Genomic DNA, 14,759 nt, shown 5'->3' with positions numbered 1-14,759 from the left:
CTATACCATGGATTTTACACATATGGCATCCACTTAGGTCTCTACATATGGAACCCAGCCCTCTACCCGTTCTCAAGGATTCATCGAGTGAGGGCCTGGCTCCGCTCCGCCATGATACCGGCTCCACACGAAGGCTATAGAATCTAGCGAACATTTTGGTGGTCGCCCAGCCCTACAAATATCCGTCAGCGAGGCGCCCCGAGCCAGCACTCAGGAGGATGCAACACTTCTAGTAGAGTGAGCTCGCAACCTGAACGGGCAGGACACAACCTGTGCCTGATAAGCCAGGGTGATGGCATCCACTATCCAGTGGGCCATCCTCTGCTTAGAGACAGCATTCCCCTTCTGCCGGCCTCCGTGACAGACAAAGAGCTGGTCTGAGGTCCTGAAGCTTTGTGTCCCGTCTACGTAGCATCTCAATGCTCGGACGGGACAAAGCAAAGCTAGGGCTGGGTCTGCCTCCTCCAGGGGCAGCGCTTGCAGGCTCACCACCTGATCCCTGAAGGGAGTTGTGAGAACCCTGGGCACATAGCCGGCCGGGGCCTCAGGATTACCTGGGAGTCAGCTGGCCCAAACTCTAGGCATGAATCGTCGACCGAAAATGCATGCAGGTCCCCTACCCTCTTGATGGAGGCCAATGCAAGCAGGAGCAGTTTTCATTGACAGAAACTTCAGCTCGACTGTCTGCAAAAGCTCAACTGGGCCCAGCTGTAGTGCTCTGAGCACTAGAAACAGGTCCCAAGAGGGTATAGAGGGGGGGCCGTGGAGGATTTAGCCTTCTCTCCTGGACACGGGTGCCACAGGGTGCCCCGTCTCTGAGTCAGTAGATTCTTCCTCAGAGGAATTTGCCAAGGAGGGGCTGTCACAAGGAGCATCAGTTCGGGAACCAAGTCCGAGTGGGCCAGTAAGGCGCCACGAGCAGGACCTGCTCCTCGTCCTCCCTGATCTTGCACAGTGTCTGTGCAAGAATGCTCACTGGGGGAAACGCATACTTGTGAAGGCCCCGCGGCCAGCTGTGTGCCAGTACGTCCGTGCCGAGTGTTTCCTTGGTCAGGGAGTAGAACAACTGGCAGTAAGAGGTTTCTGGAGAGGCAAACAGGTCTACCTGAGTGGCTCCGAAACGACTCCAAATCAGCTGGACCGTCTGGGGATGGAGTCTCCATTCTCCCGGGATCGCAGCTCGTCGGCTGCCCAGTTGTGCAGACCAGGAATATGAATGGCACGAAGCGACCTCAGATGCTTCTGACTCCAGAGGAGGAGGTGGCGGGCAAGTTGCAACATGCGACGGGAGCGTAGATCATCTTGTCGGTTGATGTACGCAACGGTCGCAGTGTCGTCCGTGCGGACCAGTACGTGCTTGCCTCGTAAGCGCCCTTTGAGACGGATCAAGGCAAGGCGCACTGCCAGCAACTCTAGGCAATTGATGTGCTGGTGCAGTTGGGGGCCCGTCCAAACCCCCGATACTGCAAGCCCGTCGAACGTGGCCCCCCCAGCCGGTGGTAGAGGCATCCGTGTGAACCACAGCATGCCTGGAGACCTGTTCTAGAGGCACTCCTGCCCGGAGAAATGCAAGGTCTGACCACAGGGTGAAGGTTTGGCGGCAGGCCGGTGTGACTCGGACCTGGTGAGTGCCCCGTTGCCACCTCGGAACTCGGCCATGGAGCCAGTGCTGAAGCAGTCTCATATGAAGTAACCCCAGTGGCGTGACTGCCACTGCAGCTGCCATATGCCCCAGGAGCCTCTGAAACGGTTTCAGTGGGACCGCCATCCTGCTCTTGAACGTATTCAAGCAGTTTAACACCGACTGAGCACGTTCCTGCGTGAGGCGTGCTGTCTGTTTGACCAAATCCAACTCCATACCGAGAAAAGAGATCCTCTGCGTCGGGGAGAGTTTGCTCTTTTCCCAGTTGACCTGAAGGCCCAAACGGCTGAGGTGCGAGAGCACCAAGTCCCTGTGTTCGCACAACTGATCCTGAGACTGAGGTAGTATGAGCCAGTCGTCGAGGTAGTTGAGAATGCGAATGCCCTGTTCTTTCAGGGGAACAAGGGCTGCCTCCGCAACTTTCGTGAAGACACGGGGCGACAGGGACAGCCCGAAGGGCAGGACATTGTACTGATACGCAAACCGCAGGAATGGCCTGTGGCGCAGAAGGATCGACACATGGAAGTACGCGTCCTTCAGGATGATCGCTGCAAACCAATCTTGGGGACGGATGCACCTGAAGATGCACATCTGCGTGAGCATCTTGAACAGAAGCTTGTGAAGGGCCCGGTTCAAGACGTGCAGATCCAAGATTGGTCTTAACCCACCGCCTTTCTTGGGCACAATGAAATAAGGGCTGTAAAACCCCGTCCTCATATCGGCTGGAGGGAACGGCTGTATCGCATCCTTTGCCAGTAGGACTGTGATCTCTGCACGCAAGACAGGGGCATCTGCTGCCTTCAATGAAGTGGAGTGGACGCCCCTAAAACTTGGGAGGCCGGGCGAACTGAATCGCATAGCCGAGTCTGATGGTCTGACGGAGCCAACGACACGGACTGGGAAGCACTCCCAGAAACCGTACAAGTGGCACCAACGGAACCACCGACGTACCCACGGTGGGGCAGCGAGGGGGAACGCAGGGACCCAGCCCGGGCGTCTCGTTGCCGGTCCAAAGCGGGGTCAGCGTGTGCGCAACACTTACCTGCATTCGGGCAGAGGGTGCGTGAGTAGTATGTTTGATCACACTCTCGAACCGCCCACAGCTGCTCACTGGCGAGAGAGGGGTGAGTGTGATCCGAGACTGGCTCGTCCACAACTCCCCGTCCCCTCTAGGGACCCAGAGATAGAAGAAACTGCTTTTTTGTCAAGGTTTTGGGTACCACTGACCATGAAGTCAGTGGTGGGAAAAAAAGAAACAAAAGATTCTCCGCCCGGCCCTCCTGCTGGGGAGGGAGTGGTGCATTCACCATCTCCCGAAGAGCAGCTCCCTCCATCTCTGGGTCGCCCGTCTCAGGGCCTCTTGCTCTTTTGCTTGCCACCAGGTTTGGCGGGGGCCTGGACGGGCGGCGCTGCTTTGCTGGAGGCTGCTGCGTTTGCTGCGCATGAGCGGGGGCGGCCGGGTGGAGGCAGCAGCTGCACACCGGGGCAGGATGTGTTTGATGGCCTCAGTCTGCTTCTGTGCTTCGCCGAAAAGGCCAGTCTGGGACATGGGGGCATTTAAAAACCAAGTCTTGTCAGTCTCCCTCATGTCGGCCAGACACAGCCAGAGATGGCGTTCCTGGACCACCATAGTGGACAATGCACGGCCCAGAGACTGCGCAGTGACCTTCGTCGCTCGTAGCGTGAGGTCAGTAGCGGTGCGGAGTTCTTTGAGAACTTATGGGTCATGCCCACCCTCGTGCAGATCACCCATGGTGTGTAGGGCAGAGGCAGCTTCTCCGCAGGCTGCATAAGCACTGCCGGTCAGGGCCGACGAGTACCTACAGGCCCGGGAGGGGAGCGACAGCGGTATTTGGACACAATTGCATCGCAACCGACCGCTCCACCGGCGGGATCTCCGTATACCCCCGCGCTGCCCCACCGTCGAGGGTGGTGAGGGAGGCTGAGCCACTGGGGCGGTTTCTGGCAGTGAAAGGTGCCGTCCACGACCCAGTGAGCTCATCATGCACCTCCGGGAAGAAAGGCACTGGGATGGGGCCCTGAGAACCAGCGCGAGCCACCCCGAGAAACCAGGTTTCGTGTCCGTCAGGGGAGCCCTAGATCTAGGCAGAGGCAAGGGCACCCCGCCCCTTTGCAGGAAACGGAGCCTGGTCCACAAATTCGTGACGGTCATTCTCCCGCAATGGGAACATGACTCATCCGCGAACGCCACCTCAACGTGTTTAATGCCCAGACACGTGAGGTAGCGATCGTGACCATCACCCGGTGCCAGGTAACGACCGCATCCAGAAACGCACGGGTTGAAAGGCATCTTTAAAAAGACGTCCACCCGTGAATGCTCTTTTAGAGTTTGCTCTTTTAGAATTTGCTCTTTTAGTGTGCTGAAGTGCACAGAGGAGATGGCCACCTGCAACACAAACAGGGGATAGTGCAGCCTGATGTGTGCAACCCACTCGACATGGGAAGAACCACCACCGCTGAAGCGCCGTACCGCCTGCACCAGAGCTTCCTAGAGCGTGCTGAACTCGTTGAGTTTCTCTGAAGCAGTAGTCAGGAGCAGAACAAAACAATCGCTCGGCTCCGAAGCGAAAAGCAGAATATGCGCTGCACCAGTTGCCTACTTATACTCACGCTGTGATCAGTGGCAGCTGGATGCAATAATCGCATGCCAATGTGCATTGGCTCGTTTAGTTACACTCGAAGTAGATTGGTCTCTCTAAGCGAGATCCCAATTCGTCGGTCATCCGACATAACGTCGAGAGTGGCCGACTGAAAGGGAACACACCTTTTAGAAAAAGATACTATAAAGATGAGGAGATGGCAGGGTAGTGTATACACAACATCATTCTCATCACATGAATGAGGATCATAACTGTGCCTAAGACTGTGCCATTTCAAGTGAAACATGTACTCAAAGATAAGTTTGGAAGATATTTAATAGTCCAAGGTTCTTTATTATCAGAAAACGTCAATTTGTATGGCCCCAATACAGACGATCCTAATTATTTTGTAGATCTGTTTCTTACTCTCTCAACATTTGCAGGACTGTACATAGTAGCAGGGGATTTTAATTGCACATTGAATCCCAGTATGGATAGATCCACAGGAGTAGATCATCACATAATAGATGTAGAGAAGTTATTCTTAGTTTTATCAACAAATTTAATCTGTTGGACATTTGGAGAGAATGGAAACCACATGCCAAAGCCTACTCTTGCTACTCAAACATATTCAAGACATATTCTAGAATAGATTATTTTTTAATTTCTTCAGAATTGCGGTCCAAAATTCATAACAGCTTCTATGATAATATCGTGATCTCTGATCACGCCCCATGTTTTATTGAATATGTGGATAAACAATTTACAAAAGACCCAGCTAGATGGCATTTTCAGCATAAATGGTTACAAGATGAAGAATTTGTGAAGTATATAGAAAAACAGATAGAAGAGTTCTTTGAAATAAATACTACTCAAACTTCTGCATGTATAAAGTGGGAAGCATTTAAAGCTTTCCTCAGAGCACATATTATTAGTTATACAGGCTCAAAATCAAAAAAGGTATGTGAGGAGAGAGTACAATTGGAACATAAAATAAAGACTCTTCAGGAAAAAGATTATGAGAAAAGTGACCCACAAATGGAAAGCGAGTTACTGATTTTGAGGGCTGAACATGATAAGCTGTCTGCTTTCAGAGCTGCCCCCAGTCTAATGTGATTAAAGAAATCATTCTTTGAACAAGGAGATAAATTGGGTAAATTATTAGCAGGGCAAATTAAACAATTGGAGACCAAAACATCAATCTCAACTGTTATAACGAATGGGAAGGTTGTAGTGGATCCTATAGAAAATAATGATGCTTTTAGAGGCTATTATAAAGAATTATATGATACAAAAAATGTGATTAATATGCAAAATCTGAATGAACTACCTATACCCCATTTCTCAGATGAACATAAAGAAGACCTGGATATGGAAATTAATAAAGAAGAAATAGAGCACACTATAACTTGAAATCAGGAAAAAGGGCAGGACCAGATGGTCTTCCAATCAATCTGTATAAAACATTTAAAAATAAATTGTTAACTCCACTTTTGGAAATGTTTCTGGAGGTGTTTCAGAAAGGCAGTTTTCCACCCTCTATGAACAGTGCTCTAATTATCTAACAAATGTGAAAACATGAGACCCATAAGTTTGTTAAATTCTGACCTTAAGATATGTAAACTTTTAGCAAAACGTTACAAAAAAATATTATATAATAATATTATGCTAAATATTATTAATAAAGATCAAAATGGATTCATAATGGGAAGGCAAGGTTTCCATAATGTAAGAAGGGTAATGAATATTATTCATACTCACAAAGAAATATCAGATACAGCACGCCTATCATTAGACGCCGAGCTTTTCAATGTTTTAGAAAGATTCAGAAGTGGAAATAATTTCATAAAATGGGCAGAAATCCTGACAAATATAAATATTTCAATTCCAATACAAATTAGCAAAGGTTGCCGACAAGGTTGCCCACTCTCTCCGTTATTGTTCACACTAGCAATTGAACCTTTTGCAATTGCAGTACGTTCTCATCAGCAATTTTGTGGAATAGCAGTAGGGCCGACAGAGCATTATTCATGTCAAACTTAAGCAAATCTATTCCAGCTATATTACAGCTAATTAAAACATTTGGGGATATCTCGGGATACAAGGTAAATAACACAAAATCTTCTATATTGCTCAATTCAAATGAAAGAAAGAATCCAATTTCAGAGGTAATTCAATTTAATGTTGTAGAGCTATTTAAATAATTGGGGGTACAGATTTTGCAGAGACTGGGAAGCATTGCTGATGCTATGAACCTTTAATGATGGAATTAATTAGTGAGTCAACTGATGGATAGATGGATGTCACTACCAGTATCTATAATTTGGAGAATTAATATTTTAAAAATGAATATACTACCCAAACTACTTTTTTTTTCCCAAATATTCCACTACCACTACCTTCAGATTTGTTTTCAAAAATCAAAACCATGTTTGTCAGATTTATATGGAGCAACAGGAGTGCAAGACTTTGTTTGTCTTTGTTGTATTTACCATTTGACAGAGGGGGCTTAAAAATGTCCAAACTTATTGTGGTATTACTGGGCTGCACAGCTGAGGTCTGTTATGTTCTACTTTTCAGCAAGTGAGTTTCCACATTGGACTGAAATGGAATCTCACAATTTAACCCTACCTCAGCAAAAAACAAAAACACAAAAAAAACTATGGAAACAAACTAAAAATCCAATTGTAAAACATGTTAAAAATATGGTATGATGTACAAAAATATTTGTAAGACCCATATTCATTATCTCAATATAGTCTAATATGGGGTAACCGGCTCTTTGTACCAGGAAGAGCGGATGCTACACTCAAATTGTGGTACTCTAAGAGACTAAAAATTATCCAAGATCTTTATTTGACAGATTCTGATATTATGATGTCTTTTGAAGATTTGAGGCTTAAGTTCAGCCTAAATAGGAAACATTTTTTAATACATCCAGCAAAGAAGCAGTGTTGGGCAGTAGCGTCGCTACAAGTAGTGACGCTACTAGTTTAACTACATTTCTCAGTAGCGTGGTGGTAGCGTCGCTGTTTTCTGAATCAAATAGCTTTTCAGTAGCGAAGCTCTTTTATTGATCAAGTAGTGCGGTAGCGTCCACACAAGCTAACGTTACATTTTCCCAAGCATTTCTGAAGCTCAAGCACAAATCGGAAATACAACTGCTTAGGATCACTGATCCTAGATCAGTAAACGACACCACCGCCGTACACGGACCTATGCAGCCGAAGTAATGACAGTCACTTCTTCTTACTGCGGTTGGCAACGAGCTTTTTGGTGTGTTACCGCCACCTTCTGCACAGGACGGTGACATCCTTGGGCTGACACCAAGAAATTTACTTGATGGAAAGATGGCAGAGGGTGTAGGACGGAGAGGAATTGATCCAGAGGGGGAGTCGCCGTGGCTGTACCTCGAGAAGTACATGATACTGACTGAGACAACAGAGAAAAAGTATGTTTTTAGATGCTTATTGTGCAACCCCAAAAAGATGCTCTCAATTTGAGAACACACATTCAGGTGATTTCCAATTAACACAACCATCGCAATTCAGCAAACACCAGCTAGCAACTTGTCAACAGCTAACTCCAGTGTGCTCAACAGGGGGCCAGTCTGGGTTCATTTTGTGGCCCGCATCATGCTGAAGATTAATGTATTGTTATTTATATAGGCAGTGTGATTTTTAATTAAATAAATACATGCATAGTAGTAAATGCTGCTGGATCTCTGCAAGCGCTGTGAGTTTGAGTCGCTTATAACATGCATTTTAAAAAGCAACACCCCAAACTTAAAGAAAACGTTGTCCAACAAAAGAGAACATTTAATAACATAATTTTACTCCACACCATCAGTCGAGTGTTTGAAATAATGAAGGAACAGTTAAAAGTGAAAAGTTTAGATTATTCTGAAATTATGTTTTTTTAACATTTTGTAGAGGGTTCACCCAACTAAAATGGTCTCCATGGAACAGGCCAAAAAGAGGAGGAGGAACACCCCATTCCTCTCATACAAGGCAGTGTAGCACAGTATTTCAGAGGAGGTATTCCCACCATAACTCAAGAGTGATTTGACAAGTTGATCCTTAACTTCATCATTCAAGGACTGCATCCACTTCACACTGTGGACAGACCAGAGTACATAGATTTATTCAGAGAGATTTTACCCTCCAGGCATTTGATGTCCAGGAGAACATTGGGAAGAATGCTTGAGGATGAGTATACATCCATGAAAAGCACACTGTCTATGATTTTGTCCAAACAGAACCAAGTATGTACCACAACAGACGCTTGGTCATCAAACAACAGAAGCTTTCTTGTGGTGACTATCCATTGGATAAACCAAGAAACATTAAGCATCTGCTCTGGGGCATTAGCCTGTCGCAGGATCATAGGGCGTCATACATATGATGTTTTGGCTTAGATGTTGGAAGACGTGCACAGAGATTTCAACATAAAATACAAGGTGACCGTTACAACCACAGATAATGGTTCAAATTTTGTAAAGGCTTTCAGTGTCTTTGCAGAAGTTCAAAGAACCATTCAAGACAGAGAAGAGGAGGATGAGGAAGAAGAGGAGGGTCACACTGTCTTCATAAATGTCACAGACATCTTAAATGAAACAGAAGAAGACTACAGTCTCCCACCTCATCAGCGATGCGCCTGCCACAGCCTCAACTTGGTTGCAACAAGAGACAGGCCTTTAAAAAAGGATCAAGATCAACGATTGGCAAATGCCAGGCACTATGGAACAAGCAACACAGAAGCACACAAGCTTCAGACATCATCAAAGACAAGCTAGGGTGCCAGCTGATAGTTCCCAGTCCAACAAGGTGGAACTCCACTTACCATGCCATGGAGCGCTTGAATACCTGTATCCTGACAAAAACACAAGAGCTCCAGGAGACCTGTGAGAAGCTTCTGGTGACTCGCTTCAAAGCAGCAGAACTCGCCTTCATACAGGAGTATGTTCGGGTAAATATTATCTTTATTTTGATATGTTCTTAAGTTAATTGTTGATTATGCTGTAATCCATGTATCTGTCTGAACATAAAGGCAGCCACATACCTCTAACTGAGCTTACTAGCGTAGTAATTTTTTCTCCAAGTTTGTTAACTAAATGTTAAACTACTGCTACTTACTAGAATGATGATGATTATGAATAAGAAATTATTATTATCATATTATTATTATTATTACTATTACTTTTGAGTAAGTGTTATTTATTCCTTGTGTTTTCTGTGCATCTTTAAGGTTATGGCGCCCCTGGCCAAGGCCCTTGACGTACTACAATCCGACAAAATGGCCTACACCGGAGTGTTGGTGCCAGCAATCTCAATTGTTCTCGATAAAATGGAGCAGATGAAGCATGAGGCAAACATACATCATTGTAACCCACTGATAGATGCCATCATCAATGGGGTGAAGCAGAGGTTTGGATACATTTTTCAGGATGCAAGGTTGCTCATAGCCTCTGCAGCTCATCCTATGTTCAGATTGGCATACATCCCCAGTGGAAAGAAGGCTGATGTTGTGTCAAACCTGAAAGCAGAAGTAAACCTACTTCAAACTCTGTATCCTGATGATCACATGCAGACAGATGGCGAGCACCCAACTGATGATGACGATGAAGTAACTGCATACTTCCCATCTCTCAGAACAAGAACAGTTCTGAATTAAGTGGACAGCTACTTGCAATCTACTGAAACCAACCTTGTCAATGCATTCCAAAACCTGCCTATGATGAAGAAGATCTTCCTGAAGTACAACACATGGTTTATGCTGGTCCTTTGCTGGTTTATGCTGGTCCTTTGCTGGTTTAAGCTGGTCCTTTGCTGGTTTATGCTGGTCCTTTGCTGGGGAAAGACCTGTTCCGACCAAAGAGAAACTGTCTTTCTGATGCAATTTTTAAAAAAGCTGCTATTGTGTCACGTGAATAACCACCTCTTGTTAAAAGAATCAGGGTCCAGCCTGGCCACCTCTTGATATGTGGTGTTGGAAACTTGTTTCCATTGAGAGAGATAGATCTCTTTCACAAACAAACACACACATATAACATTTTATTTAGAGGAAATTTTTGTTTTTTTGCCATGTTGGTACGGTTTGGAGTAGTTTTTCATTCTTTTGCTACTGTGGTTTGACCTGTGGTTTGAGCTGTGTTGAGTTACACATATGTACGCATTCAGATAACAATACACACACTCTCGACACCTTTTGTTATTTGCTATTATGTTTGTTTTTGTTTCCAAATTGGTTTGGAACAGTTGTTAAATAACTAATTGCACAATTATGCCTGCCTATCTGTTTGAATGACAATTTTTTGATCACTGAGATAGCATTGACTTGAAGTTGGTTCAATATAAAAATAAAATTGGTAAAAATAGCTTAGATGTAGTAAACTACTTTTACCATGTTGCTGTTGCTTAGCTTGCTACATTTCCCAGGGTAGCAGCTTTAGTGTAGTGAAGCTTCATTTAATGTAGAGTAACTGCTAGCTTAGCTCACTACATTTTCCAAGTAGCTTGCCCAACACTGCTTAGAAGTTTTGTTAAAGCAAATCAAGCTAATGCCCATACTAGACCCCAATACTCATCTTTGGAAAAGATGATGATAAAGAATAATTTGAGAAAGGGTATCATATCTGAATTTTATGGCTTGCTGACATCTTATTCATCCGAAAATACACAGTAAGTTGAATGCATGGAAGGAAAACATGCAATGTGAAATATCGGATGAGGATTGGAAAGTAGCTTGTATTAAGGCTCACACTATGTCTATAAATACACGTCTTAAACTTATACAGTATAAATCAGACATGTCAAACTCAGAGACAATTTCATATGTCTATTATTAATGGCCCGCTGGTATATAGCACTCATACAAATCCCACAATGCACTATAATATTTACAGTGCATTCATGACCTCCAATCACCAAGCAACAGATCGCAGCACCAGCCCCTCCTCCCTGCTGCTCTGTTGACATAGCCTACTCATCAGTGTTCAGCGGATAAATGGTTCGGTGCTTAAAATATCCCCAAAAGAAATGGCCAAACGAAAAATGGACTTTGAAAACAGGGGTTTTCAAAAATGGTGGGAGGCAGAGTATATGTTTGTTGACATTGGAGGTAAACCTGTATGCCTTGTTTGCGGCGGTAATGTGGCCGTAATTAAAGAATATAACGTAAGATGGCACTATGTGTAACGAGACGTCAATAGAGTGAGGATCCATCTGCAGCTTTATTGAAATCGTAATCAAACAGGCAAAGTCAGACACCAGCAAACACAACAGAGGAGAGAAGCCAAATCGTAGTCAGGGACGTGCAAAAGGGTCGGGGCAGGCAGCAAACAATCAGTAGTCAAAGAACAATAGCAAGAGTTCGGGAATCAACAGAGAGGCCAGACACGGGAAGAAACGCTCAGAAATGTACACCGGGGCAATACAAGACTTCGCAATGAAGGGAGAGTCTGAGAGCTGGTTAAATAGTCCACTTAACGAGAGTCAGGTGCAGGAGCAATCAGAGCCAGGTATGTGAGTGTGTGTGTGTGTGTGTGTGTGTAGTCCGGATAAAGTTCAAAACTCGGGAGAGCCCCTGTGAGCGGCTCCTGACGCGAGGAGGCAGGCAGGAGTCTTCCGCGTGGTCGAGGGGCCGGCTTATCCGGGTGCGTCCTATGAAACTCGTTGGTGAGTGTGGGGTCGAGGATGTCCTTAGCATTGACCCAGGAACGCTCCTCCGGACCGTACCACTCTTTTTATGGGAGAAATGCGATAATTAGCGGGTAATGCCAAACGGAAGGAAACTGGTGTAATTTGTTTAATAATTTGGAAGGGACCCACATACCTGGGACTGAGCTTTCTGCATGGGAGTCGGGGGCGGAGATCTCGGGTAGACAACCAGACCCATTGCCCTGGAGTGTATTCAGGACTGGGGCGACGGTGACGATCAGCTTGCGACTTTTGTCTTCTAACAGCATGTAGCAAGTGTATGTGAGCTTGGTTCCAGATGTTCTCGCTCCTCTGGAGCCAGTCGTTGACAGCAGGTACCTCGGTGGGTTCTCCTGACCATGGGAAAAAGGTGGTTGGAAACCCATTATGCATTGGAAAGGGGTTAGTCCAGTTGAGGGTTTTTGAAGTGAATTTTGAGCGTATTGAGCGGATTTGGGGAGATCAGTGATAGTCTATATCCAGATGAGACCATGGTCGGTGGGGAACCGGCAAAGGGTGCAATAAGCCGGATGGTAGAGATTATAAGCGTTGCAGAGATCTAACTTGGAAAAGTATTTGGCTTTGCAAAGTTGTTCCAAGGCAGCTGTCAGTAGAGGTAAAGGGTATCAGAATTTAACAGTGATGTCATTGAGGCCCCGGTAATCGATGCAAGGATGTAGGCCACCATCCTTTTTCTTAACGAAGAAGAAGCCAGCTGATGCAGGTGATGTTGATGGTCTGATGAACCCCTTCGAAAGTTCCTCATTGATGTAGGTTTTCATAGCATCGGACTCGGGTTGTGACAAGGGAAAGATGCGACCTTTGGGTGGTGCTGCACCTGGTAATAATTCAATGGCGCAATCGCTAGAACGATGAGGAGGTAGTTCCGATGCCCTGGACTTGCTGAAAGCCTCAACGAGGTCGGAGTATTCCAAGGGAAGTGTAGAAGGGAGAACTGGCTCGTCCGTGAGCGTAACGGTCTGAACGGAGATTGCTGGATTGTCGATCAGACATTTGGATTGACATGAAGGATCCCACTAAATGATCCGACCCTCCTTCCAGGAGATGGGAGGATTATGTTGGCATAACCAAGGCAGTCCGAGAATTACAGGGTTATGTGGTGAGGTGATGATGTAGAAGCGAATGCTCTCAGTATGAAGGGTCCCGGTCTCCAAATGCAAGTCCATGGTGGTGTGCATGACCCTTCCTTCACCGAGAGGTATTTGCAGTGGATGTTGTAACGAGACGTCAACAGAGTGAGGATCCATCTGCAGCTTTATTGAAATCGTAATCAACAGGCAAAGTCAAACACAACAGAGGAGAGAAGCCAAATCGTTAGTCAGGGACGTGCAAAAGGGTCGGGGCAGGCAGCAAACAATCAGTAGTCAAAGAACAATAGCAAGAGTTCGGGAATCAACAGAGAGGCCAGACACGGGAAGAAACGCTCAGAAATGTACACCGGGGCAATACAAGACTTCGCAATGAGGGCGAGTCTGAGAGCTGGTTAAATAGTCCACTTAACGAGAGTTAGGTGCAGGAGCAATCAGTCTCGTTTGTGACAGAGCCCACCCCCCCGTGAGCGGCTCCTGACGCGAGGAGGCAGGCGACGCCGGGGTCTTCCACGTGGTCGAGAGGCCGGCTTATCTGGGTGCGTCCTATGAAAGTCGTTGGGGTCGAGGGGGTCGAGGATGTCCTTAGCATTGACCCAGGAACGCTCCTCCGGACCGTACCACTCTTTTAATGCGATAAATTGGAGGGTGCCACCCCGACGTCTGGAATCGAGTAGTTCTCAAACCTGGTAAATCTCCTCGCCATCCATCAGGATGGGTGGAGGACCCTGGTCACTGGTCTGCTCCTCCTCCTCCGCTCTCGGACCACCAGCGGGTTTGAGAAGTGAAACATGAAAAGTGGGAGAAATGCGATAATTAGCGGGTAATGCCAAACGGAAAGAAACTGGTGTAATTTGTTTAATAATTTGGAAGGGACCCACATACCTGGGACTGAGTTTTCTGCATGGGAGTCGGAGGCGGAGATCTCGGGTAGACAACCAGACCCATTGCCCTGGAGTGTATTCAGGATTGGGGCGACGGTGACGATCAGCTTGCGATTTTTGTCTTCTAACAGCATGTAGTAAGTGTATGTGAGCTTGGTTCCAGATGTTCTCGCTCCTCTGGAGCCAGTCGTTGACAGCAGGTACTTCAGTGGGTTCTCCTGACCATGGAAATAACGGTGGTTGGAAACCCATTATACATTGAAATGGAGCGAGTCCAGTAGAGGGTTTTTGTAGTGAATTTTGAGCGTACTCTGTCCACATGAGGTAACGGCTCCAGTCAGTCTGATTCTGTTGGCAGTATGATCTGAGGAATCGTGTGATCTCCTGATTGAGTCGTTCCGTCTGGCCATTAGATTGTGGATGATATCCTGAGGTGAGGCTGATGTTGACATTCAGCTTTTGAAAGAAAGCTGACCATACTCTGGAGGTGAATTGAGGACCTCGATCCGACACGATGTCCTCAGGGAGCCCATAGAAGTGAAACACAAAGTTGCATAGGGATTCAGCTGTTGCAAAAGCTGTGGGTAGTTTGGGGAGAGGAATTAACCGACAGGCCTTGGAAAAACGGTCTATGACGGTGAGTATTGTGGTGTTGTTATTGGACTTGGGGAGGTCAGTGATGAAGTCAATAGCCAGATGGGACCATGGTCGGTGGGGAACTGGTAAGGGGTGCAACAAGCCGGATGGTAGGTGTCTGGGAGATTTACTTTTGTTACAGGTGATGCAAACATGGATAAAGTCTATAGTGTCAGTCCTCGTGGTTGGCC

This window comes from Sinocyclocheilus anshuiensis, unplaced genomic scaffold (assembly GCF_001515605.1).
Source record: "Sinocyclocheilus anshuiensis isolate Anshui unplaced genomic scaffold, SAMN03320099.WGS_v1.1 scaffold852, whole genome shotgun sequence".
Classification (NCBI taxonomy): Eukaryota; Metazoa; Chordata; class Actinopteri; order Cypriniformes; family Cyprinidae; genus Sinocyclocheilus; species Sinocyclocheilus anshuiensis.
Note: the sequence above shows the minus strand (reverse complement) of the source record.